This window comes from Nicotiana tabacum, chromosome 11 (assembly GCF_000715075.1).
Source record: "Nicotiana tabacum cultivar K326 chromosome 11, ASM71507v2, whole genome shotgun sequence".
In the NCBI taxonomy this organism is placed as follows: Eukaryota; Viridiplantae; Streptophyta; class Magnoliopsida; order Solanales; family Solanaceae; genus Nicotiana; species Nicotiana tabacum.
In genome coordinates, this window is record NC_134090.1 from 42,438,158 (window position 1) to 42,464,249 (window position 26,092).

Genomic DNA, 26,092 nt, shown 5'->3' on the forward strand with positions numbered 1-26,092 from the left:
CAAGTTTCACTCCTTTTTGAGCTGGTTTTTTGATACCTTGTCACCTTGTTGATCAAGCCTGCAATCAAGCACAACTTGTGAGCCTTTGGGACTATTTTGTGCACATTTCTAATCAAAACTTAAGCAAGAAGGAGTGTAAAATGCATCATATTCCCTAGTTATCAGCATCTACAATTCATCTCATTAGGCAAGAGTAATTTCTACAAGACATCAAACAATATGCTCAAATCATCGCATTGCTTTTTATATTTTTACTTTTCTTTTCTCTTAGTTTTAACTTCCTTTTTTTAATTAGGGTTCAATTATTTCCCATAAGCTAAACATAGATGCTAAAATATTCATGTGAGCACTTGTTGTGCATGCCTAATAGAGGATAGGGTTGTCCATTATGCCTGTTAATTGCTAAAAAAGTGAAACCCTAGGTCTAAGAGAAGTCAAAATTGAAACCCGTCTGGTTTTAAATTTCGCGGACATCGGTCAAAATTATGCTCTCCGCGTTCCTACTTTGTGAGAGCTGAGTGATTTTAAGTTCGCGGATGCGGTGCTTTTTTCGTGGTCCGCGGTTTCCTTTACGCGGCCGCGTCCTTAATTTTGCGGTCAGCGTTAATGTGTTTCAGAGAGTTGGCAAATTGATTCCACAGCCGCGTTCCTTTTTACGCGGACCGCGATGCTCATTCCGCGACCACATCCCTTTTTCCGTTGTCAGTGATGCCTTAACTTCAGAGACTAGGTAGTCTGATCCCCAGTCTTTTACGGCCACACTCCTTTCTCCGCTGTCAGCGGACCCTTGCTTTGAGAAACAATGTTAACATTTGATATGATTTCCTTTGATGATTCATTTAACAACAATACTAATGAGATTGCACTGATTGTGTATGCAGATATAGTCCAATCACGAGGGGGAATCGATAAATCTAAAGGGAGGGATGAATCCTCCTGAGGCAGGGGAAAAAGAGGATAAGGAAGGACAAAGTTACCACTAGCGGTCAAGAAATCTATAGGGAAGATGCAGAAAACCATCAAAGCTGCGGACAAAGCCGCATCCCATTCTGACGATAGTGAATATATCCCTTCCCGAGAAGTTTCGGAAGGACACTCGGCACCAACCCATTTTCCCGAAAACTTTCAAGTTAAATTCCAGTTACGAGATGAGTCTACACCCTCTTCTTCCTCTGAGTCATCTGCTGGATCAGAGGAAAGTAGTGAGGCTTCAGCATCAGCTTCTCCACCTCCTGCCCCAAGTGCTGCAGCTCAAGCCTCCACACCAGCCCCAATGAACATTGATAGTAATGATAATGTCCCTGACGACGGGAGGGGTGGTGACACCAAAACAGGGGAGTTGGTGAGATAAAGAAACCTTGTGGTATGGCAAGACCAGTTTATGAGTGAGAAAGCCTACTACAAGTTCCGAAAGTGGTGGCCTCAAAGGTCACTTATAATCGAGAGGGTGTTCATTGAGCGAGATCTACTACCCCATAACCCTAATGTCAAGAGGCAATTCAACGAGAGCGTGGGATGGAAGTACTTTACCAGCAACTTACCGGAGTTCAATGAATATTTGGTCAAAGAATTCTACGCTAATGTTGCCCACATAAAAAATGGCACATTTTTTACCAAAGTCCGCAACAGGAAGATTAAGTTTGATGGCAAGAATTTAAATGACTATGCTGGGTTCAATGATGAGGATGAGTCCCTTTATCTGGAGAAGGTGGCTATGGATGAGTTAGCCCGCCCTTGGCTTGCATCGGTGATTGTTATTCCTGGAACTAGTCCAGCTTGGCTGACACCTAGGGTCCCAATCTACAGGAACACTCTGAGCTTCGAAGCAAAGGGGTGGTCTACTTTTGTGTGCAGCCGGTTACACCCTACTACGCATGACAGTGATATGCCGGTCTCTCGGGCTATTATTGTGGGGGTTATTATGGCGGGGTACCCGATCAACGTGGGGAATATTATGGCCAAGATGATTTCCAGATCGGTTGGCAAGGATGAGAGCTCATGTCCCTTCCCAAACTTCCTCACCATGTACCTAGAGGACCAAGAAGTAGAAGGAAGGCACTTTGACACCACAGTGAAGCCAAAGAGGCCATTTTCCTGGTAAAGCCTTCAGGGTCCGGGCAACCCCAAGTCCAAGGGCAAAGCCACCACTTCCACTGGCCAGTTTGAAGAGCCAGGGGTGGTGGCCACTGGTTCCGAGCCTTCTACAACTGAAGATTCTTCTGCTGCTATGCCATCTCCATTATTCGGCCCTTCTGTCACAACCCCATTGTCTATGCCCTCCCCCTCAGCTTACCCTCTGACTGCACTGCGAGTTAATCAGGCTTTATCCAGCATCAACAACTGGATACATGTTGCTACATTAAAGCTATATGCCTTATCTAGTGCAGTCACAGCTTAGGCAGCTCCAGCACAACCTCAGGTGCCTGCTTCAGTGGAGGAATTGCTAAAGGAGCTTCTAAACAATCAGAAGAAGCTCCTGGACAACCAGACGCTTATCATGGCCACTTTGGATGCACAGGGAAAATCAATCAACCAACTTTGCAAACAATCGAAGAAGATGAAGAAGACTCGGGCCTCAAAGGAGTCAGTAAAGCTGCTGAGGAAGGAGGTAGAAAGGATTTCATCAGGCAAAGACATCCCACTAGACTTACTCTTAGAGGAGCAAGTTCCAGAAGCTTAGGTAGCACAGGCACCAGAGCAGGAGGCTGACAGAGAGCCCATGAGAAGAGTGATGATCCCCCAGACTGAGGGTTTGGAGATTGAGCTGGAGGAACCCGAGAGAGATGACTCAGGCCAGCCATAGGACCCGACCAGTGACCCCATGTAGACTGAGTCATCATAGGGAGTTTTCTTTACTCTCTACCCTTCCCCTATTCTATTTTTGATGTTATCATTGAGGACAATGCTAATTTTTATTTTGGGGGGCTCTTCCCGATGATAGATGACATGACAACCTTCTTAAGGGTTTGAGTCCGTTTTCTTTATGTTTTTGTGTAAATAGTAGTAATGAATAAAAGTGTCTTAGGCAAACCTCACTTGGGCCTAGCACATTTACCTTTGACCTTATGGTCAGAAACAAGTTGATTGGTAAAGAATAGTTCTAGTTGTGAACTTTAGACTCTTGTGTTGACTAATCAATCACCGAGTGGCTTCTTGGAACCACTTGTGTTGCTCAATCTTTGCTAGGATTGTTGTGGGCCCTCAACTCTATTCTCTTTAGCAATCCAACAACTTGTGAGGTGAGGTATTGATTTGCAAGTCCAAGTCTCGTGCCAATAAGTCTAGAACTTGCCCTAAATGTTTGTCGAGGCGAAATTCTAAGTGTAGCTCAACTTGAGAAAGGAATATAGGCTCTCCTTGATCCAACCTGAAACTTGAAAGCATCCATAGCCCACCAAATATGATATCCCTAGTCAACCCCATTGAGCCGAAGTCCTTGTTCTTTCAATAACCATGATACAAGCCTTTATCCATTCTAAAATGACCCTCTCTTGGAACCCGATCTTTACTTAGCACAATTGGCAAAAGCATAAGTTTGGGGGAAGAGTCGAGGAATGTGAAAGTGATAAAAGGTACAAAATGAAGAAAAGGTAAGGCAAAAGAAAAGAAAGAAAAGCCAAAAAGTCAAAAAGTCAAAAAGAAATTGAATAATATGGAAAAATGAAGGGAATCAATGAAAACAATGATGAAAGGCTTGGAATTATTACAAAAGGAGAAAAATAATTGTCATCAACAAGAAAGAGTGACATTGTGTCTCTCTAGTTCCCCTAAGGAAGAAGAAAATGACTCAAAGAGTCAAGAAAGTGTAAGCCCAAATGAGAAAATGAAGTGTTTAAGGAAAGATGAAACCTTTATCGACCAATTTATCCTACCTTGATCCAAAAGCCTTCATTAAATTCCCCCAAAAGCCCTATAGGATCTCAATTTGAGTGAGCTTACATTAGTGGTGACTCACATAAGGGGCAAGTTTATGGTACTTGAAGCCGGACTTGTGACATTCCCTTGTGAGAGATGAGTGTTCTTTTCACAATCCTAGTTTTGAGTGCTTCAATTCTTAAGTGAGATTTGCTTATAGAGAGTAGAGGAGAAATAGTTTGGATTCCACAACGACCTATGTAATAGAGCGAGCTTCCTTGGTGAATTCAGTCAACTCTTGATGCTTTGTATCGCACTAAAACTATGGTACTAAAAAAGATGTGTGTTGTTGATAATACATTTGTGTTGAGGGTAATTGTTAGTCCCAATTGAAACTTGATGAAGTCACCTTAGGACAGCTGAAGTTTTCCTTTCTTTTGTCTTGTGGAGGTGGGAATTACTTTGTTTGCTTGAGGACAAGCAAAAGCTTAAGTTTGGGGGAGTTGATAACTATGGATTTTAGCCTATCTTATGCTCTCTTTTACTTAGGTTTTGGATAAATAAATGTGTAAAAGTATTCCCGAAAACTAACTTAAGGTGCTTACTTGTAGGTTTTGGTCAAAATGAGGCAAAGAAGCCAAAATAAACTCATAAAGGAGTCGAACTTGCACAAGCCCAAAGAATGGAACTGGAGCGTTGTCAGCATTATTATTACCCGGACATGTATGACCCTCTGCTAAGGCAATTAAAAATATGTTGTAGTGAAAGTGATGTTCAGAGAAGCTACAACCAAGTGCCAACACTACCCTATCCGCGTCTAAATAATGCGGCCACGAAGTTAAACAGGCACAGACGCGGTGCAAATTCCGCTGAGGGCGTGTCACGACCCAAACCGATGGGCCGCGACGGGCACCCGGTACCTTACTCAACCGAATACCAACGTAATGCATCTTTCTTATAACATCATCATATACACGTGACATACGGTCCTAATAGGCCAACATAATCATTTATAAACTCAAAACATAGGCCAACAAGGCCGTACAATCTTTCATGTACACGATATATGTCTACAAGCCTCTAAGAATACACAAATATCATAAAGGTCGAGACAGAGTCCCTCCATACCAAACAATATACGTCTAACTCATACTAACCAAACAAGCAACTCCGAAGTAAATGGAGCACACCAACATCTTTCGCTGAGTGGATAACCTACATGGAGGGCTCTCGACCTGTCTATCGGGACTTGCGGGCATGAAACACAGCGTCCCCAAGCAAAAGGGACGTCAGTACGAATAATGTACTGAGTATGTAAGGCACATAAATAAATACATAAGAGATATTGAAGACATATAGAGTACATGACTCAACCTGTAAATCTGAATAACTTTGTAAATCATAAATTACTTTTAACGTCATGCATATGTGTGTGAATGTCATGTCGTGCATAGGTACATGTTTCATAATATCATCAGCTTCTGAGGGCATCCCATCATATCATATCGGCCACTTTGGGAAAAATCATCATCGTATACCAGCTGATCAGGTGGTGGTGCGTATATAACGCCATATCATATCCCATATACATATATATATACGCGTGTATAATGCCGTTTGAGTGCATACATATATATGCGTATATAACGCCGTTTGAATCATATTTCAGCCACTGTGGGCAACATCATCATCATATACCAGCTGATCAGGTGGTGGTGCGTATATAATGCCGTAACCTTTTCCCATTCCATATACATATATTTACATATATACGCGTATATAATGCCATCTGGTCATGGGTTAATGCACATGAATGCAATGCATGAAAAGTACGTCAATAAAATCATTCGGAAGGTCATAAGACCACTTTGCCTCTTGAGCAATATCATAAAGTAACATCTTTTCAACTTTCGTATTTTTCTGAGACCCATGAACATATGATAAAATATTATAACACATGGAATTTCAAGAACATAGATATCTCTAATATTTCTATGAATAGAGTAACTCATGGAATTTGTGCATTTGCACGTTTCGTTCGTATCGTATGGATCATGCCAAAAGAAAGAAGGGATAACTTTAACATACCTGTTATTGAAAAATATGAACGAAACTACGCTTGAAATTCCTTGAAATTGAAATGAATTTGCCTTCTACTTCTAAAGCTTTGTGAACCAAAGAATGGATTTAAGCAAAAATTTGTTCCAACGTTTTGCTTCAAGCTTCTGTTCCAAAGATTTTGGTTTCCATCCAAGGACATGAAATGATTTTGGTTTCAAATTTTAGATTTCAACGTTTTTTAAGACTTGGAATGAAGACTTCCAAGGATTGACGTTTCTGTTTCTTGCTAACTCACATTTTTTGGTTCCTTCAGATTCTTCCAATGAAATAAGACTTAGAAGTCATTGTTGTATTAAATTATTATTTAAACTTTATCTATTCTTTAGGTATAGACACCTATTTACAAATGTTATGAATCATCCTTTAATTTGTTGGCCTTGTGCCACGTGGTGACTGGTTAATTTATTACATTTTTATCCACTTATTAATTAACTGGGTAATGTCCTGTTGCCCGGTAATTAATCAATTACCCGCATAATTTAAAAATAACCACAAATAAAAATTCTATTTATTTCTAAAAATACTTCATATATACTTTATATATTATACTACCGTGGTCATATGGTACCTTGCATGATACTAGTTCATAATTAACGGGTATTTGAGCTCAGGCCGTATTTTATTCCAATTTGTCCATTTTCAACGAAACTCGTTTTTTTGACTTGCTTCCCCTTTTCACCTTTACGAATTTACTTATTACTTGGTTGAACTAGAAAAATCCTTATAATCTCTAAATAATCTTTTCCTTGGACTGATGTCAGTTACCTTATGAGAAATTCAATGTACAACACTACATGGTGCAACATCGTCGTAATGTAGTACTATGGGACGTGATATTGATGTAATATTGCGGGGTGTAACATCATTCCCCCTTTGGAACATTCGTCCTCGAATGTTGACTGATGCTCTTATCATGCTTATAACTCATAGTTCTCGTTAATACTTTAGTTATCCTCTTGCCATCTAGGCGACTGTTCTGTGAATTAATCTCAAAAGCTAGGGCATTCCCCACTCTAGGCCTCTTGGTCATATCATGACTTGTATTCGAAAATCCTTCCAATCTCGTAACTGCTGCTACCTTCCATTATGCAGTTTCTACGACACTGACCTTGTAAGTGTGCCTATGTGACTCTCTTCTCCTTTTTCCTCCAACTTTTAGTCAATCTTGAAGTTCTTCGCTTGGTATTTTTTTGAACTTACGAATACTGCTATATCTTATTTTATAGACCTGGTTATCCATTTTTATGACTTTACTGCATCTACATAGGTCATATTATACCATAACACTTACCTCGATTTCTCGTTACTAAGGTCTGCTACAAAATCTCAGGTTACTTTCATTGCTCATCTTGTACGTATAAATATATGTCCTCTAATGCCTCCACATTACTGTTCATCTTTAAGAATGACGACTTAATCTCCTCTCATACTTTGTAACTTTTATCCATCCATTGTTGATTCCCTTCAATTTTGATCCATAATCCACCCCTGATAACTTAACCTTTTATGTAATATTGCAGCTAGGATTCATGTTTTATCGGGGTACATCTGAAATGATTAGATTGACCCACTTGGGGAGATACCCTGCTTTCAGAACTGTATCTCACGACATCCCAATGTGATTCACCTTGCGTGAGTATTTTAATCATGCCCAATTCGTGAGATCCCTTTCTTTTATCCGTCAGATCGTTACTTAATTGAAGGACCAAACGTCATTTTTTTGTCTATAATAATTACCCCTCATTCTATTAATATGGTAGCATTCCATTTTTTCTGAATGCTATAAATCTTAGATTCCTTTGAGTTCATTCAGGCTATACTGAACTTTTAATAACTTAGAGAAACCATTATCCCTCTTGTTTTCATGGACTTAATCCTGAGGACTTATCCATTTTCGTCGCCTTTTCACTTGTATTTCCTCATTCTTACTCATATTTTCTTAAAACTTTGTCGCTCTACCATACTTTAGTTTGTGACCTATAAATATCCATTTATAATACTTACAATTTTCCTTCAACTTGCTTACACCATATATTTCCTTATATTATTCTGGAATGTCAAGCGATACATCACACCGTCTCCAACTCTTCTCTATTCTCTTAACTAGATCTCTCAGTACTTAGAAACCATAGGTTGGAAGACATGCTGTTGACGATGCCGTTATCATTCCCGGTTACTGGATCCCCGTGCTGACAGCCTTCAATCCGAAGTAAGGACTATTCACGATCTTCTGCCTTTGAGTATCTCGTACGTTGTGTACCTTTACCTTACTTACCTTAAAATCCCGCATCATATCTTCTATTTCTTTCCTGACCTCCCTTCCACCTAGGTGTAATTCACGTCCATCACTTGAAGCTCTATTATAATACTCGCACCTCTGGAGCATACACAATCCGGTAGGAGCTTCGTACTGACTTCTTATGAGGCTGGTACTTCTTCTAACTGGCTTCCTTGTAGAACCATTATAGATTATGGTTGTTGTGTTATTTCTCTTGAATATTTGATATTAAGAGTGATTCTATCATGTTCTCAAGCAAAACTTCTATAATTTTTCTGGGTCCAATAATCAGACTCCTGATTTACTTGGGTGATGTAATTCTTTAGTTTCCTCTTCCTTCTAATCAGCCTTTATGTAGGCTTAAGCTGTCTTCCCATCTGTGGCTCATGGTATCAGTTATTACCTTAGCTTTTCATGGGCGTTATGGAATATCCATGATACAATCTTTTGTCTATGCCCTGAGCTCAATTCTTTCTTTTAACTTATACCAGAGTCTTCTATGGCTGTATGATTGTCAACAAATATGTTGCCTGGATAATGCTCCAAAATCTTGAGTGTATCCATAACGTACTAACTCTGGATCATTGATCAAATAGTTCTTTCATTCCATCTTAGCTTATCTTAGTGCCCACACTTGCCAGAGTTTTCATACAAGTCATATGATCTTGAATATTACTTTTAGTTCTTACTTTCTGATCACTAGTCACGGTAGATTCCTCTTTCTTATAGAGGATGTACAATATTGTTGTGAAACTTGTTGTTACAAGACCATTTCCTCTCTAGGTCGTTGTGCTTAGATTGAAGACTTTTTCCTTATTTCCTCAGCTAGTCTTTTGTTGTAGTACTTAAGGAGAACCCTTGACTCTCGTAAAGTTGTGGGCTTATTACACACCTTTTTGATATTCTTACTTGCCTATAATCATCCGTAGTTGCTTACTTCCATGCCCTTGTGCTTGTATGGTTGCTTCTGAACTGATATTTTGACTGCCTTCCCAGTGGCACTTTCTTTTATCCCCGTAACACTCATATGGTACTTTTAACTATGCCGACTCTTGTTTGAATATATCTCAAGTATTATAATGATATTCTCCGAGGCTGAATTCTCCATGTTGGGTTCTACTATGTTTATTTTACACGATCTGATGACTCGTCTGTAATCTCCTGTTTAGCCATAACTGAGATCTTCCTGTCCAATTACTAACTACGTTGGCCCATTGTCGTATTAATATTCTTCGTAATCTTTGTTGGATTATTCACTTTGTTTTAACTTACGTCTCGCACTGGCTCCTTATTTATTAATAATAGCTCAGGCAAGAACCTTTACTTCCTCTCCTAGACGTCGTGCTTGCACAATATTATTGAATCGTAATGTATCTGTAAGATTTGGATAAGTGCCATCTCATTCCTCTTTCATTTATCGCATTCTTCCTTTACCATTATATAGTCACTAGAACCACTTAATTCTGACTTAATGCCACATCACTCCATATTCCCCCCTTTAGGGGTGTACTAAGAGCTAAAGCTACGAGGATATACCTATAGATGCTTTACCTCTTCATCTTTGGCGTTGTTACTCAACATAAATGATCCTTACTCGCCTTGACAAATCCCCTTACTCGCGAGGGTGACACTTAATGTAACTGGTACATACAGTCCCTTAAGCTTAACTTTGCTAATATTGCTTGCTTTAGGGAAGCGTTTTCCTGAATGACCATTCTTTGAATTTCTCATGAACCTCCCTCTGTTGTCCGTCCTTTTATTGCCTGAATGCGATATGAAATTCTCATGATGCTGACTATTACCAAATTACTCAGTCCCTAATTCATATTTAGTTTATCTTATTCACCAGCCCATACTGATTTCTATTACTCTGGGTCTAACTTTTCCTCTTGGTAATCGCGCTAGAGTTGCGAACTTATTTCTCGAAATGAGGACATGATTGTATGGCCTATACTCTTTTGTTGTCCTAAGGCCTGCCACCCCTCGTCTCTTCCTTCACTTGACTATAGATTTTGTAATATTGTCATCTTTTGTTATACCGGTGTCATCCATGTACCGCATCTTACTCATAATGCTTCATTAACATTTTTTTTCTTATTTCTCGCTAACATTTATGCCTATCACTTTATTATGAAAACTCGAACAAGACATTCTTTTGCTTTTAGCTTTCCTTTACTCCATCCAGTGGCTCTTCAAGTTGCTTAACGTTTTCTCTTTACTAGGGACGCGAGCAACACTAAGGTAATATGTATCCCTTCAAAGCTTATAGTGCATGTCTTTGTAGTACACATATCTGGCTGCACTATCTTAGAGTGTACTATCTAGGTGTCTCATAAAGAAATCTATTAGCACATTTGCAATATCCTTCGGAAATATCAACTGACGCAATCAATTCATCCATCATATCTTCTTATACTACTTTTGTTAACCCTCATAGGGCATATCTGGAAGGGGTGCGACCAATTGTATATACCTCTGTTACTATTGAATATAACTCAAAAAGCTTATGTCCCTCTGCCTCAATTATAAGCGTTGTTAACCTTCATCAACTGGGCATCTCGTACCCTTTTTTCACCTTGCTCCTTTTACTTGTTGAAACTTGTACTTATCTTCTTAATCTCTCATTGTCCTTTACCATAAAAATGGATAGACATTTTTGTCTTAAGGCTTCTTATCAGGAAGCTTACACCTTTCATTACACCAATGATCTGCTAAAGACCTCATTTACTTATCGTAGGCATCATACAAAAATCCGACTCCTCTTACTCAGCTTTTCCACAACTATCACTCTTTCCAACCTTCTTTCCGGATGTAGGCATCGTCTTATTATGAATAAAATAGATTTTCGGAATTTGAATTCTTATAAGTGAGCTCTACCATACGATCTAGAGTAAGAAGAAAGAGTGACAATCCTAAATGCCCTGTAGCCTCCTGGTTATAAGTGTGGTGCACGACACACCCATAAACAAGACTCTACTAGACACGGCTTGTAGACTTCCTAGGATAGAACTGCTCTGATACCACTTTTGTCACGACCCAAACCGATGGGCCGCGACGGGCACCCAGTACCTTACTTGACCGAGTACCAACGTAATGTACCTTTCTTATTACACCATTATATACATGTGACATATGGGCCTAATAGGCTAACATAATCATTTATAAACTCAAACATAGGCCGACAGGGCCGTACAATCTTTTACGTACACGACATATGTCTACAAGCCTCTAAGAATACAACAACAACAACAACAACAACAACAACAACAACAACCCAGTGTAATCCCACAAGTGGGGTCTGGGGAGGGTAATATATACGCAGACCTTACTTCTACCCGAGAGGCAGACAGGCTGTTTCCAGGAGACCCTAAGGTCGAGACAGAGTCCCACCATACCAAACAATATACGTCTAACTCATACTAACCAAACATGCAACTCCGAAGTAAATGGAGCACACCAACATCTTTTGCTGAGTGGATAGCCTACATGGAGGGCTCTCGACCTGTCTATCGGGAGCTGCGGGCATGAAACGCAGCGTCCCCAAGAAAAAAGGACGTCAGTACGAATAATGTACTGAGTATGTAAGGCACATAAATAAATACATGAGAGATATTGAAGACATATAGAGTACATGACTCAACCTGTAAGTCTGAATAACTTTGTAAATCATAAATTACTTTTAACGTCATGCATATGAGTGTGAATGTCATGTCGTGCATAGGTACATGTTTCATAATATCATCAGCCTCTGAGGGCATCCCATCATATCATATCGGTCACTTTGGGCAAAATCATCATCGTATACCAGCTGATCAGGTGGTGGTGCGTATATAACGCCATAACCTTTCCCATATCCCATATACATATATATACATACATATATACGCGTGTATAACGCCGTTTGAGTGCATACATATATATGTGTATATAATGCAGTTTGAATCATAACATCATCATTATATACCATCTGATTAGGTGGTGGTGCGTATATAATGCCGTAACCTTTTCCTATTCCATATACATATATTTACATATATACGCGTATATAATGCCATCTGGTGATGGGTCAATGCACATGAATGCAATGCATGAAAAGTACGTCAATAAAATCATTCGGAAGGTCATAAGACCACTTTGCCTCTTGAGCAATATCATAAAGTAACATCTTTTCAACTTTCGTATTTTTCTGAGACCCATGAACATATGATAAAATATTATAACACATGGAATTTCAAGAACATAGATATCTCTAATACTTCTATGAATAGAGTAACTTATGGAATTTGTGCATTTGCACGTTTCGTTCGTATCGTATGAATCATGCCAAAAGAAAGAAGGGATAACTTTAACATACCTATTCCTGAAAAATATGAACAAAACTACGCTTGAAATTCCTTGAAATTGAAACGAATTTGCCTTCTGCTTCTAAAGCTTTGTGAACAAAGAATGGATTTAAGAAAAAATTTGTTCCAACGTTTTGCTTCAAGCTTCTGTTCCAAAGATTTTGGTTTCCATCCAAGGACATGAAATGATTTTGGTTTCAAATTTTAGATTTCAACGTTTTTTTTAAGACTTGGAATGAAGACTTCCAAGGATTGACGTTTCTGTTTCTTGCTAACTCACATTTTTTGGTTCCTTGAGATAGGGGACTCGGAGATATCAATCACTCAGAGATTGTCCTTCGGGACACTATCAGCTATTCGAGAAGCCTCGCCTCCGGTTCTGCCCTCGATCATCTCAGCTTGGGACGGAGCGGCCTCGACTTTCTCTGGCTCCGGAACTTCGGCTGAAGCTCCCTCGTTAACTTCCTCCAGTTCGGAGGGATTTTATATCGAAGCACTAGCCCTAGCACGGGCCACCAGTTGGGAGCTGCCTTCTTCCTTATCTTCTTCGAACACATCCCTTAATCGGCAGATTGAGTCCGCGAGACCTCCTCGCCGGTCTTTTCTTCTCCAGGCCCGGGGAACTCGGAGCCTCTTTCCTCTTCTTCTCTTTGGCCTACTTCGGAGCAGGTGGTTGGGGAAGGACTTCTTCATCAAAGAGAAGAATAGGCTATAGCCTTTCCGGGGAAGAAACCTACCATGATTACGGGCCTCCCATTGGCCCTTCGACAACTCCATCCAGGCACGCTCGAATTAGGGTCTCTGTGAACCTAGACTTTCGACCCATTGCTTAAGTTTCAGAATTGGTTCCGGCATCTGAGCCACAACTGCAACACCAAAACATAGATGAGTATAGGAAATAGGAAGCAAAATAGCAAATTAAACATTCAAGGTGAAGTGTACTTATGTTTCATGTCCCACTTCTTAGAGAACGACATATCTTCAGCTGGGATCAGGTCCGAAGTCTTTATTCGGACAAATCTATCCATCCAGCCTCGATCCCGAGACTCGTCTATGTTGGAGAATGGGGATCTATTGGCCCGACGGACAAGCTTAATCAGTCCCCCTCGATAGAGTCGGGGACTGTAGCGGCGCATGAGGTGATCGAGGGTGAATGGACATCCCTCGATTTTTCTTGTGAAGAAACGGATGAGAATGACTATTCTCCAAAATGAAGGGTGGATTTGGCCGAGGGTGACGTCGTACCTCTTGCAAAAGGAGATGATGATGGGGTCTAAGGGACCTATAGTGAAGGGGTAAGTGTGAACACTTAGATACCCCTTCACATGTGTGGTGATCGATTCCTCAGGAGTAGGAACTACTACATCCTTGTCCACCCAGTTACACTCCTCTTTTACCCTTTTGAGGATGTCTTGGGTAATGGTGCATACGTATCTCGAGGCCGGTTCACATCGGCCCGGCACCGTAGGAGTCTTTTCGAGCTTAAAGTCAGCATTGGTTGGGTACCCTAGCAGAACGAATTCCTCAGGGTGGGGTTACGCTGGAGCCTCACCACCGGCGGGTCATGATAAAGAAGCAACCTCCTTTTGTGGTACGATTTTGGAAGTTTTAGCCTTTGATGAACAACAGAAGAAAGAATTGGGATGATACGCGGTTTGATTAGGGTTCAAGGAATTTGGTGTGAAGATTGTAAAACAGAGAGATTTGTTGAAGAAAAGGCAAAGGTAGAGAGGACTTTGAGTGTAAAAGTTTGAATGAGAAAGGGCTAGGGTTTTTATAGGTAGCTAGCGACGATTCAGAACCGGTAATGGCCAACAACAACTGACAGGCATTTAGTGCCTTGATACCTGAACCAACGTGATGTTTCAATATCCACTTGTTGCTGACGTCATAATTGGGATTGTTGCTTACGTCATGGCTCGTCGAGACGGGATTGGAAAAGTTCATATCGTTTCTCGTCATCTTCTCTCCGAGAAACGAGGGGGCTATATGTATACGGTCAAAACCAGGCTTGCTTTTTTATGACTAATCGAGACTGGAACACAGCAGGCCAAGACTCGTCCTCATTTTATATCGGACCATGATAGATTGACGAGCTCGTGAACCAGAGATCGATCGAGATCGGGATCAGCCAAGATCGAGACCAAGCAGGATCGAGATCGAGCAAGATCGAGGGAAGCTTACCGAGCCAAATAACGGAAAAGCAAAATATCCGTGATCGGACGAGGTTCACGGTGGAAATCTCGGCACGTATCAAGGAGAGGGCGATTAATTAGCTAATCATGAGATTTCTTACTGTATTTAGAATTGTATCAAGGGTAGAACTCCCCTATTATATAAAGGGGATCTGATCATTTGTAAAAGGTATCATATTCACGCAATACAAAGCAATACACTATCTTTCTCTTAAGCTTTCAATACATATTTTCCAGTGGAATATTTGTTTGGCTCGAGGGTGACCTAGCTCGAGGGCCAATGCTATACATTCACTTTGGTTTGCTTTTACTTTTATTTACAGTCAATTTCAATATCAATTTACGTATTTTCTCAGTTTGTGACAAGTAAAATCACATGTCCTTAAAACCACCTATAAATTCAATTGTTATCCGTTTTAAGGGTACACATTCTCTAAGTTAAAATTAATGTTTAAGATACTACTGTTTGTTTTTTTTATAAATATTTTTAACTTATTAATACATACAACTTAGAACTCTTCTAAAAAATAAACCTGAAGAATCAACAAAGGTTAAAGTGGAGCAATAAGTATCATTCATAATTAACTATAAGTTTCGGGTTTGAGTCTTGAGTAAGAAGTTATCTTTGTTAGAGAGCGCTTATCCCCCAATGTGAAATTTTTCGATGCAAATTTGAATTTGATCGGGCTCCGATATAAGTATCGAATACCGAATGAGAAATAAAAAAAAAAGACAAACTAAGAGAGAGTGAGAGAGACGACACCGGTGGCAGAGACACATGACTCCAAGGGGTGTCACACTTTTCGCCGAAAATTACAATCTTTTGATAGGTAAACTCTTTTTTGTATATATATAGTATATGTTGAATTCCCTCTTCTTCTTGCGTTTAATTACTAAAATTTTGACATCCCTTAATAATTTTTTTTTAAATCTATAATATGTGCTGAATTTCCTTGACTCTTTGTTTTTGTTTATTTTTTAAAATTTTGATACTCTGTGAAACTTTGGCTTCGCTACTAGACCACGCAAGTAGTGGCTTGGTTAATCAACGAAATTTCTTGTGACAGATCCGTCGATGCAGCCCTATTAGTATGATTTGACGTACGGTCATGGTCCCACCATGAGATTCAATCCTTATTTTTCTTTTTAATTTCTTTAATTTTCGTTATCAAACAGCTTGAATTGTTCCTTGCCCATTGTCTGCACAGACTGCACTACCATTAGTTGTTCATGGCCTACTTACACTAATTACAAGGTAATGAAAATAAAATAATTATAGTCCTTTATATTCCTTAAGGCTCATGTTTTTAGTCCTTAAGCTCCAAAATATCTTTAAATCATACTCAATTTCTGTTTTGATTTATGGTTTTCCATTTCTCTCTCTCAATATTCGTCGAATGGTGGTATTCCAACTATAATTTCTTGCTACCAAAAAAAAAAACTCTAATTTCTTGTTTTGCTATTAGCTCCTCCTTGTCTAGTCCAACTCAAAATTTCTAAAGTATTCAATATCTTATGGCATTATCAATAATTAAATTCCTTGCGAAACTGAAGCTCGGTCTATATTAATAAATAATCCTCGAGTATAAAGGTTGCCCATCCGAGCTTTATGCTTAAATACGAAATATACGACCGACGAAAGAGAGATTGGAAGGTTGGCTTGCTTCCTGCGTCAAGATGTATAGGGTCAAGATATGTGGGGGGGGGGGGGGTTGGAGAAACTCAGGATCATTTTGTTTCCATTATAGCTAGGAAGGTCCAAATTACTCCGTGTTCAAATTTAGAGATCATTTCTTAATGATCACTTATGTATTCAGATTAAGACATTAAAACCAAATGAAGCCTCATTAAAATTGATTTACATATATTGATTAAATTGATAAGAAAAAGGGATTTTAACACAAATAACCGGTCAGATTCACTTAATATTTACTTTTATTTAGCCGATATATACATAGATGATACACTGACTATATACAGTTATACATATATAATACATGAATTATACATATATTATACATTACCTAGCTATTTTTAGTTTAAGCAATTAGATGACGGTTATTTAAGTTAATTCTATCATTGTTCCAGACTCAGTTGACAAGGTATTGTCTGCTCTGGCCAAGCTTCTAGCCTCTCGATTTTGTGTCCCCTTGGGTTTTAACCTAAAATACGCCTCAAAACTTGCTCTTTATGGCCCATAATGTTTCCCATTTATTTCAGCATTAAATTTACCATAGGCAAGCTTCACAATGAATCTCTTTCGAGATAGAAATTTTGATTTATTATATAGAATTTGATGTCAAGTTATTGTGCCATTATGGATGAAGTTCTCGCAGTTTATATGTTGTAAGTGTATTTTTGTCACGATCTGGACTTTTTGCCGTCGGGATCGTGATGGCTTCTAGCATTTCACTTGCTAGGCAAGCCAACGTTAGAAAATTATTAAGCCAAACCTTGTTCAATTCAATAAATAACAGTAAATAAGCTAAAGTGAAATACAGCGAGTGCGGAATAACGTGAAAACTTTATCATTTACTACTACTCGGATCTGGTGTCACAAATTTACGAACATTCTAAGATTTACTACAAGCAAAAGTCTGAAAGAAGTACAACTATTCGAACGAAAGAAACAGTAAAACATAAAAGATAGATAAGGACTTCAAGGTCTGTGAACGCCAACGGATCTACCTTGAGTGTCCAGTGATCCAGTCCGAGCTACTATGCCTCTCGATCAACTGGGACCAATACCAAAATCTGCACAGGAAGTGCAGAGTGCAGTATCAGTACAACCGACCCCATGTATTGGTAAGTGTCGAGCCTAACCTCGGCGAAGTAGTGACGAGGCTAGGAGAAGACACCCACATATAAACCTGTACAATTTAACAATATATATATATATATATATATATATATATATATATATATATATATATATATATATATATATATATATATATATATATATATATGCATACACACACAAAGATAACGTCAAGTAAAAGCTAGACAAGTAATATCGGGAGGGGGGAAATGCTGAGGGGATCACAAGATAAGGAATCACAGCAGTAATAAGAACTTGATCAACCAACATGCCTTGAACCAATAAGAATAAGAAAATGCACGGCATCACCCTTCGTGCTTTTACTCTCAACCTCACCATATAAATCAATAGATACAGCATGACATCACCCTTCGTGCATTAGCTCTCATAACGTGGTACGGCATCACCCTTCGTGCATTAACACTCAAAATATGGCACGACATCACCCTTCATGCATTAACATACTCCCTTACCAAGAACAGTGAACAATGACAACAAGGAGATAGAAATAACAAGAACAAGTCTTACTTCAACATTTGGTTCCACAATACCAACCTTAACTTTGAATCGATACTCAATTATTACTAAATTCCATAAACATGATAAGAACGATCAACATAACGATTAACTAGTCTAAGCATGGATAATATGATCAAGGAAAGCAACAATTGCAAGAATAAGACCCACCCGCTGTCACACCTGCTTTTTCCGGCCCCGCGAGGGGTACATGAGTTTTTCCAATTAAAGGACAGTCGAAACGGGATTTGTTTATTTATTTCAGAGTCGCCACCTGGGAGATTTAGGGTGTCCCAAGTCACCAATTTAATCCCGAATCGAGGAAAAGAATGACTCCATATTACAGTCTGCGCACCAGAAATCCGGATAAGGAATTCTGTTAACCCGGGAGAAGGTGTTAGGCATTCCCGAGTTTCGTGGTTCTAGCACGGTCGCTCAACTGTCATATTTGGCTTATTTATCTGATTTTAATACAATTATGAACCGATGTGCCAATTTTTAACTCTTTACCGCTTTTATTATTATATTTTTAAAAGAATGTGAACATTGTTTAAAAACATATCTTTGGATTGCGTCACATAAAATGCACCCGCGATCCGGAACGTATTTTTATTCAATGTTTTGGGATTTGGATTTGGGTCGCATAAATGCGCACCCGTGTTTAGGAATGTATTATTATTAAAATCGTGCCTAAAGCGATTAGCGTATTATTATTTCTGGGTAAGATCGTGGAATTCACTAAACAGTCCATCCCGAATTCTAAATATTCAATTAAACATTTATTGAGGGCCCCACAATTGGTGCATTTTATTGGGCGAGGCTCATCTCATTTTATTTTTAAAGGACAGTCCTAAAATGCCTACATTTTTCTCTTATTAAATTTGTCTCTACAAAATAAAAGAGAAAATGTCTTAATTTATTTACATGCTTGAGTTGTTATAGATGAGTTTCGAATATGATTCATAAAATCTGAAAATGATGCAAACAGGACAGTCCGTTGCCACTGCGGGCCCAAGCCCAACGTGTATGACATAAAACTAGACCTGAGTCGTCTTATTCACATGTTACTACCTAGTTACATTATACTAGGCATGTTCTCAGTTTGTCAAATTAAAAAAAAAACTTAGCAGTCTAATTTTAATCCTAAACCATTTACATCCTGAAATTAACCAATATTATTTAACTAAACAATATTCCTACAAGTTCCGAAATGGTCTATTCGTTTGATTTTTAACTAGACGGAGTTACTACACCATTTATTTATTTTTAAGCAATATATATAGATAGTTCATCCGTTAAGCTATCGTCAGATGTTCCACTATATATATTAAATAGCTACATGATTCTGATTTTTGTAAGCTAAATAATTTATATATACAAATAAAATTCAGAATATAACTAAAATAAATTTAGAACTTCAACTCTTCATTTTCGTATTCATGCTTCCTGTTTCAGTTTACAATAATCAGCGTGTCAGTTGTGTACCTGATATTGGAAGCAAAAGAAAAGGGAGATCAGCAGAAATTCAGTAGCATACAACAACAGCAACCCCAGCAACCAGTAACAACCAGCAACGAGAAACTTAGTGACAGATTTTAAAATCAAGACAAAAATCCAGAAACACCAACAACAATCAACGGACAGAAGCAAAGGGAATCTTTTCAGATTTTGAAAGACTAGTTAGTGTTTAACCCTTAATTTCTGAATCCGTATATCAGAATATTTGGATTGTAATCAGGTGTATACTATTCTTCTTTTGAATTTCCAGAATGTTTTTCTTTTTATTTTCTGAAATCTTAGTATTTTTCGGAATTTCCTCTCTCTTAAAATTTTCTTCTGTATTCTGTCTTTTTTTTTGTATTCTCTATCTGTCCGTCCTCTTCTCTTTCCTCAAAATCTGATTCCAAACCTCTTATTTATATCCCATCCCAAACCCCTTAATCAATTAATAAAAATCACTTTCTCCTACCTAACCCACTATCTTCTCACTCATCCCCCACTACATTAAACTAATATATCAAACCAACCCATTACATCTTGTCCCCCATGCCTACCATAAACAATTACCATATTCCCCTCCACTACATTTTGTCTTGTCCCCCATTTATATTAAACAACTATATCACCCACACCCCATTACATTTTGTCCCCCATGCTTAACATAAAGAATTATTCAAAAATGTTAATTACCAAACTACCCCTCCGACCTTATTGCAATTACCATTTTACCCCTGCACGTACTGCGATTTACCAAACTACCCCATCAGCTATAACCAATCGATTAATCAACTTAACCAAAATATAGCCAATATGACTAATTTCTAAACAAATTCAACAACAACTCATATGAACACAGATGAACAACATCAAATTAATGTGAATAAATCAACCATATTGGGAACCAATCCTGGTTAACTTAGACCAAAAATGGATGAGCAATGAAACAACAATATTAACAACACAATACATGATTCATCAACGAATCAAAAACCAAAACATAAACTCACATTAAGTTACTGGATTAAAATGAACTTCAAACCAAGATGAACATGAATTAAATCCATTTTAAACAACAAACATGACGGATTCAAACGATTAAACCAACATATTTCCCTATTACAACTAAATTCTTTTAGACAAATAACAAGATCGACGAAGAAACAATTATGAACTTAAATTTGAATTTAACAATATTAACAATTTCTGAAAAGTACATAAAACACATGAAACAAATTGAAGAAATAATTAATTAAACTTCAATTTGTATCTAACCAACATTAAACTAACAACTTTTACCTAAACAATAAATAAGAACAATGAAACAAACATGAAACAAACTGAAAAATTCACAAAATAATGAATAAAACAAACATTTACCGATTTTAGATTTGAGAATATCAAAAACAAAATATGGACAGAAATGGAACTCAAAATCCAACTAACCAGAAATGACCAACGACGAACAGAAATGGAAAACTCGGACAGAAAACTCGACGTACCGGACCTCGACTCAACGAAAAACCCTCGAACTTTGACGAAACGAAGAAGATAAAGCGACAGCAGAAGCAGCGGGTAGAAGTTGGAGAAGAAAGCAGAAGCAGTTGCGTGAGCAGCATCAATAGAACGGAGGGGAACGTTCAGCCTCGCATCAGTGAAGCAGTACCATCCGCTACTGCTGGATATTGGAGCTTGACTGAAGCAGAAGCTCGTAGATGCAGCAGCGACAGCAACCGTGGGAGCTCGACAATGCAGCAGTGACAGCAGCCATGGCGGACTCCTGTTTTTGGAGGAGGAAATGAAGCAGTGACAGCATCAACGATGGAGGAAAAGAAACAGCAGCAGCCGGAGGTGAAGAAAGCTGAAGCAGTAGCAGCGGCAGCCATGGCGGAAAGCTTTAATGAAGGAGTGGCGACCATGGATGTCGAGCTCAAGCTCGAGCTCGACGAAGAAGACGAAGGCAGACGCGGCACAATAGCAGTGACGATGGTGGACCGCTTGGTTTTAATGGCGGACAGGGCTGGAGATAACGATACGAGGGGTCTGTTTGGACGTGAGGATGGAGGGGAAGCCATGGTTGCGTGTTTTAGATTTTTGGAGAAGAAGAAGATAAGGTGGGGGGGCGGATGGGTTTAGTTTAGGGTTTTTTTTTGTTTTGTTTTGTGTTTGGGAGAAAAATGAAAAAATGAAGATAGGGGTTTTGGGTATTTGGGTTAATGGGGCGGACCGGGTCGACCCGGTTTGAAGTGGACCGGGTTATGGGGAAGGTTGGGCAATTATTTGGGCCTGTGGTTTGTAATTGAAGAAGTGGCCCAATCCGATTTTTCTTTGTATTTTTGCCCTCTTTTCTTCTTTTATTTTTCTAAAACTAAATTATAAAAGTACTTAAATTATTATTAAGAACTAAATTAAGTTATAAAAGCGCAAATTAACTCCCAATAACAATTAACACACAATTAAGTAATAATTAAGCATAAAATTGTATATTTGGACATTAAATGCTAAAAATGCAAAAGATGCCTATTTTCGTAATTTTCATTTTTTGTAAACAAACTTAATTACTAACAATTGTAGGATTAAATCCTAAATGCAAAATGCGACATATTTTTGTATTTTTTATTAATTTAACAAATAAACATGCACAGACAAATTATTCAAAAATATCACAAAAATTCTCAAAATTGTACACCAAGGAAAATCATTTTATTTTGATTTTTTTGGGAGTAATTCTCATATAGGGCAAAAATCACGTGCTTACAGCTGCCCCTCTTTGCCCGAATACCCGAAGGGTTTTCGTGCAAAGATAAAGTGAGCGATTTTTGCCCATCCGAGTACTCCGTATGAAGCACTTTTTTGAAAAAGATTTGACCGAACCTTTGCTTCAGAGGTTTCCTACATATCCTGGGCTAAACAGGAATCAGGTCAATGTAGTTCGGGAAGTTTTGGTAGCTGGGACTACCATGGGACTGCAATATTACTGCTGTTGTATGCTATTACCACTGCTTACCGATCTCCTTGTTATACCGTGCTTAAAAGAAAACAAGAAGCTAGGCTAGACTGCAATTTGTTCTTGTTGCCTTGCTTTCTTGTCTGCTTGCGTTTCTTCCGGTGCTTTTCTTCCGATGCTTTTCTTCCGAGACTTCTGGCCCTTTGCTTTTTCTGAATACCAGTTTTCATCATTTTGTTCGGTCCGATGGGGACATGGCTTTCTTCATTAAGCTTTTCGGCGGTTCCTCTGGAGATACGACTTTCTTCATCAGATTTGTTATGTTGGGCATGATTTAATGTTCACAAGCCGCTTCTTTCAAGATGCGTCTTTTCTTCCTTTTGACTCAGGCGCTTGAATTTGTACTGGGACCTCTTGTTGCAACCTTCTGCTTCCCGGTGCTGGAGATTTTTATGGTTTCCTGCTGGGGATTCCTGCTGTAACCTTCTGCCTTCCGGTGGGGTTACTGATTTCAGAATCTGAAGTATAAGACTAAAAAGTATTCCTCTCGTTATACAGGTGAGCTTCTGACTTCAACGCTTGAAATGAAAAGACTGAAATGTATTCCTCTGTTATATGGGCGGGCTCCCAACTTCAACGCTTGAAATGAAAAGACTGAAATGTATTCCTCTGTTCTTATGGGCGGGCTCCCAACTTCTACGCTTGAAATGTAATACTGAAATGTATTCCTCTGTTATATGGGCGGGCTCCCAAACACTCGAAATGAAAAGACTGAATGTATTCCTCTATTCTTATGGGCGGGCTCCCAACTTCAATACTTGAAAAGTAATACTGAAATGTATTCCTCTGTTTTTATGGGCGGGCTCCCAACTTCGACGCTTGAAATGTAATACTGAAATGTATTCCTCTGTTTTATGGGCGGGCTCCCAACTTCAACGCTTGAAATGTAAAGACTGAAATGTATTCCTCTGTTATATGGGCGGGCTCCCAACTTTAATACTTGAAATGTAAAGACTGAAATGTTTTCCTCTGTTATATGGGCGGGCTCCCAACTTCAACGCTTGAAATGTAAAGACTGAAATGTATTCCTCTGTTCTATGGGCGGGCTCCCAACTTCAACGCTTGAAATGTAAAGACTGAAATGTATTCCTCTGTTATATGGGCGGGCTCCCAACTTCAACGCCTGAAATGTAAAGACTGAAATGTATTCCTCTGTTATATGGGCGGGCTCCCAACTTCAACGCTTGAAATGTAAAGACTGAAATGTATTCCTCTGTTCTATGGGCGGACTCCCAACTTCAATACTTGAAAAGTAATAGTGAAATGTATTCCTCTGTTCTATGGGCGGGCTCCCAACTTCAATACTTGAAATGAAAAGACTGAAATGTATTCCTCTGTTCTATGGGCGGGCTCCCAACTTCAACGCTTGAAATGAAAAGGCTGAAATGTATTCCTCTGTTCTTATGGGCGGGCTCCCAACTTCAACGCTTGAAATGTAATACTGAAATGTATTTCTCTATTATATGGGCGGGCTCCCAACTTCAACACTCGAAATGAAAAGACTGAATGTATTCCTCTGTTCTTATGGGCGGGCTCCCAACTTCAATACTTGAAAAGTAATACTGAAATGTATTCCTCTGTTCTATGAGCCTTCTCCCAACTTCAACGCTTGAAATGTAATACTGAATTGTATTCCTCTGTTCTATGGGCGGGCTCCCAACTTCAACGCTTGAAATGTAAAGACTGAAATGTATTCCTCTGTTATATGGGCGGGCTCCCAACTTCAATACTTGAAATGTAAAGACTGAAATGTTTTCCTCTGTTATATGGGCGGGCTCCCAACTTCAACGCTTGAAATGTAAAGACTGAAATGTATTCCTCTGTTCTATGGGCGGGCTCCCAACTTCAACGCTTGAAATGTAAAGACTGAAATATATTCCTCTGTTATATGGGCAGGCTCCCAACTTCAATACTTGAAATGTAAAGACTGAAATGTATTCCTCTGTTATATGGGCGGGCTCCCAACTTCAACGCTTGAAATGTAAAGACTGAAATGTATTCCTCTGTTCTATGGGCGGGCTCCCAACTTCAACGCTTGAAATGTAAAGACTGAAATGTATTCCTCTGTTATATGGGCGGGCTCCCAACTTCAACGCTTGAAATGTAAAGACTGAAATGTATTCCTCTGTTATATGGGCGGGCTCCCAACTTCAACGCTTGAAATGTACTGTTGGCGTTATTATTTCCTTCCTTCTTAGTCATTTTTCCCCTTACTTGAATCATCTCCCTTCAGAACTTCTTTCCTCAAAATTAGTGTTTCATTCCTCCGAAAATTGCTGAGGATATCACTTTATCCAGACCTGCGTTGCCTTCCTTCCTTCCCCAAGTGGGTACCTGATTTTTGAGAAAATTTTCGCAATGAGAAAATTTTTTGCCCCGGTTTGATGATTTTCTTTATGGCCTGTCTTTCCGCCATCTGTAACATTTCTTTTCCCTGCTTCAAATCAAAGAAAGATTTTGTTAGTTTAAAAAAACATGGTGAGTGGTCGTGCCACTCCTGCTGGGGATGGTTTTTTCCTTTCTCCCTTCCCTGCTCGGTGTTCCATTACACTATCAGAACTTGCTGGGGATGATACTATTTATTGGGGATGATATTACTGCTGGGGATCACATTCCTGCTGGTGATCACATTCCCGCTGGGGGTGGTTTTCCCCCTCTTCTTTTCTCGCTCCGCGTTGTCCGACCCTTTTGGAACTTGGTCGATGATCGGCCAAGGATGCTCTTGCATCTCGATGATCTGTTGTGGATTTTCATGGAACTTCATCCTCAGTTTTCTCAATTGTTGCTTTTCAGTTTTTTTTTTATCATTATACCCCCTTGACATTTAGACCAACTCATCATTTGGTCTTGCAACAAACGTCTTTTCCGTTTCATTGCCTTATCTTTGGCATGTCCTGCTCGCCTTTTGCTTTGCACCATTTTGGCAATTAGTAGTAAGCTCTGAAAAAAATCCTTCTAAAAACAAACTACTGGAGAAAAACACTTTAAACCAAGAAATGAAAAGTGATGACTTCAAAAAGATAAAAGAAAAAGTCTTTCTGAACAAATGTTGGGGAAAGAAAAAGAAAAGAACTTATCTGAATGGTATAATCAATCCCAATGATCATGTCATGCATTTCCGGATTAACCAACCCAGTCTATTTATATCAATCAATTTTTCTGACGGCCTTACTTTGCTGGGGATGCGCAGAAACCTAACTCTCGCCGGATGCGGATCATTTTTGCCAATCTTATCTTGCTGGCCCCTTTTATATCCTTGTCGCCTCATAGTGCCCTTCGAGGGGTTTTCACTGATGAGGGTCTCTCATTTCTCTCAACTCCCGTCGCCTTATGGTGCCCGTGAAGGTTTTCACCGATAAGACTCTTCTCACTTTATTTTTCTAAGCTGGAGATTGGAGTGTTACTGATATGACTCTTTGCTTGGGATTCTTTAGGTTATCAATTCGTTGCCGACTTTTC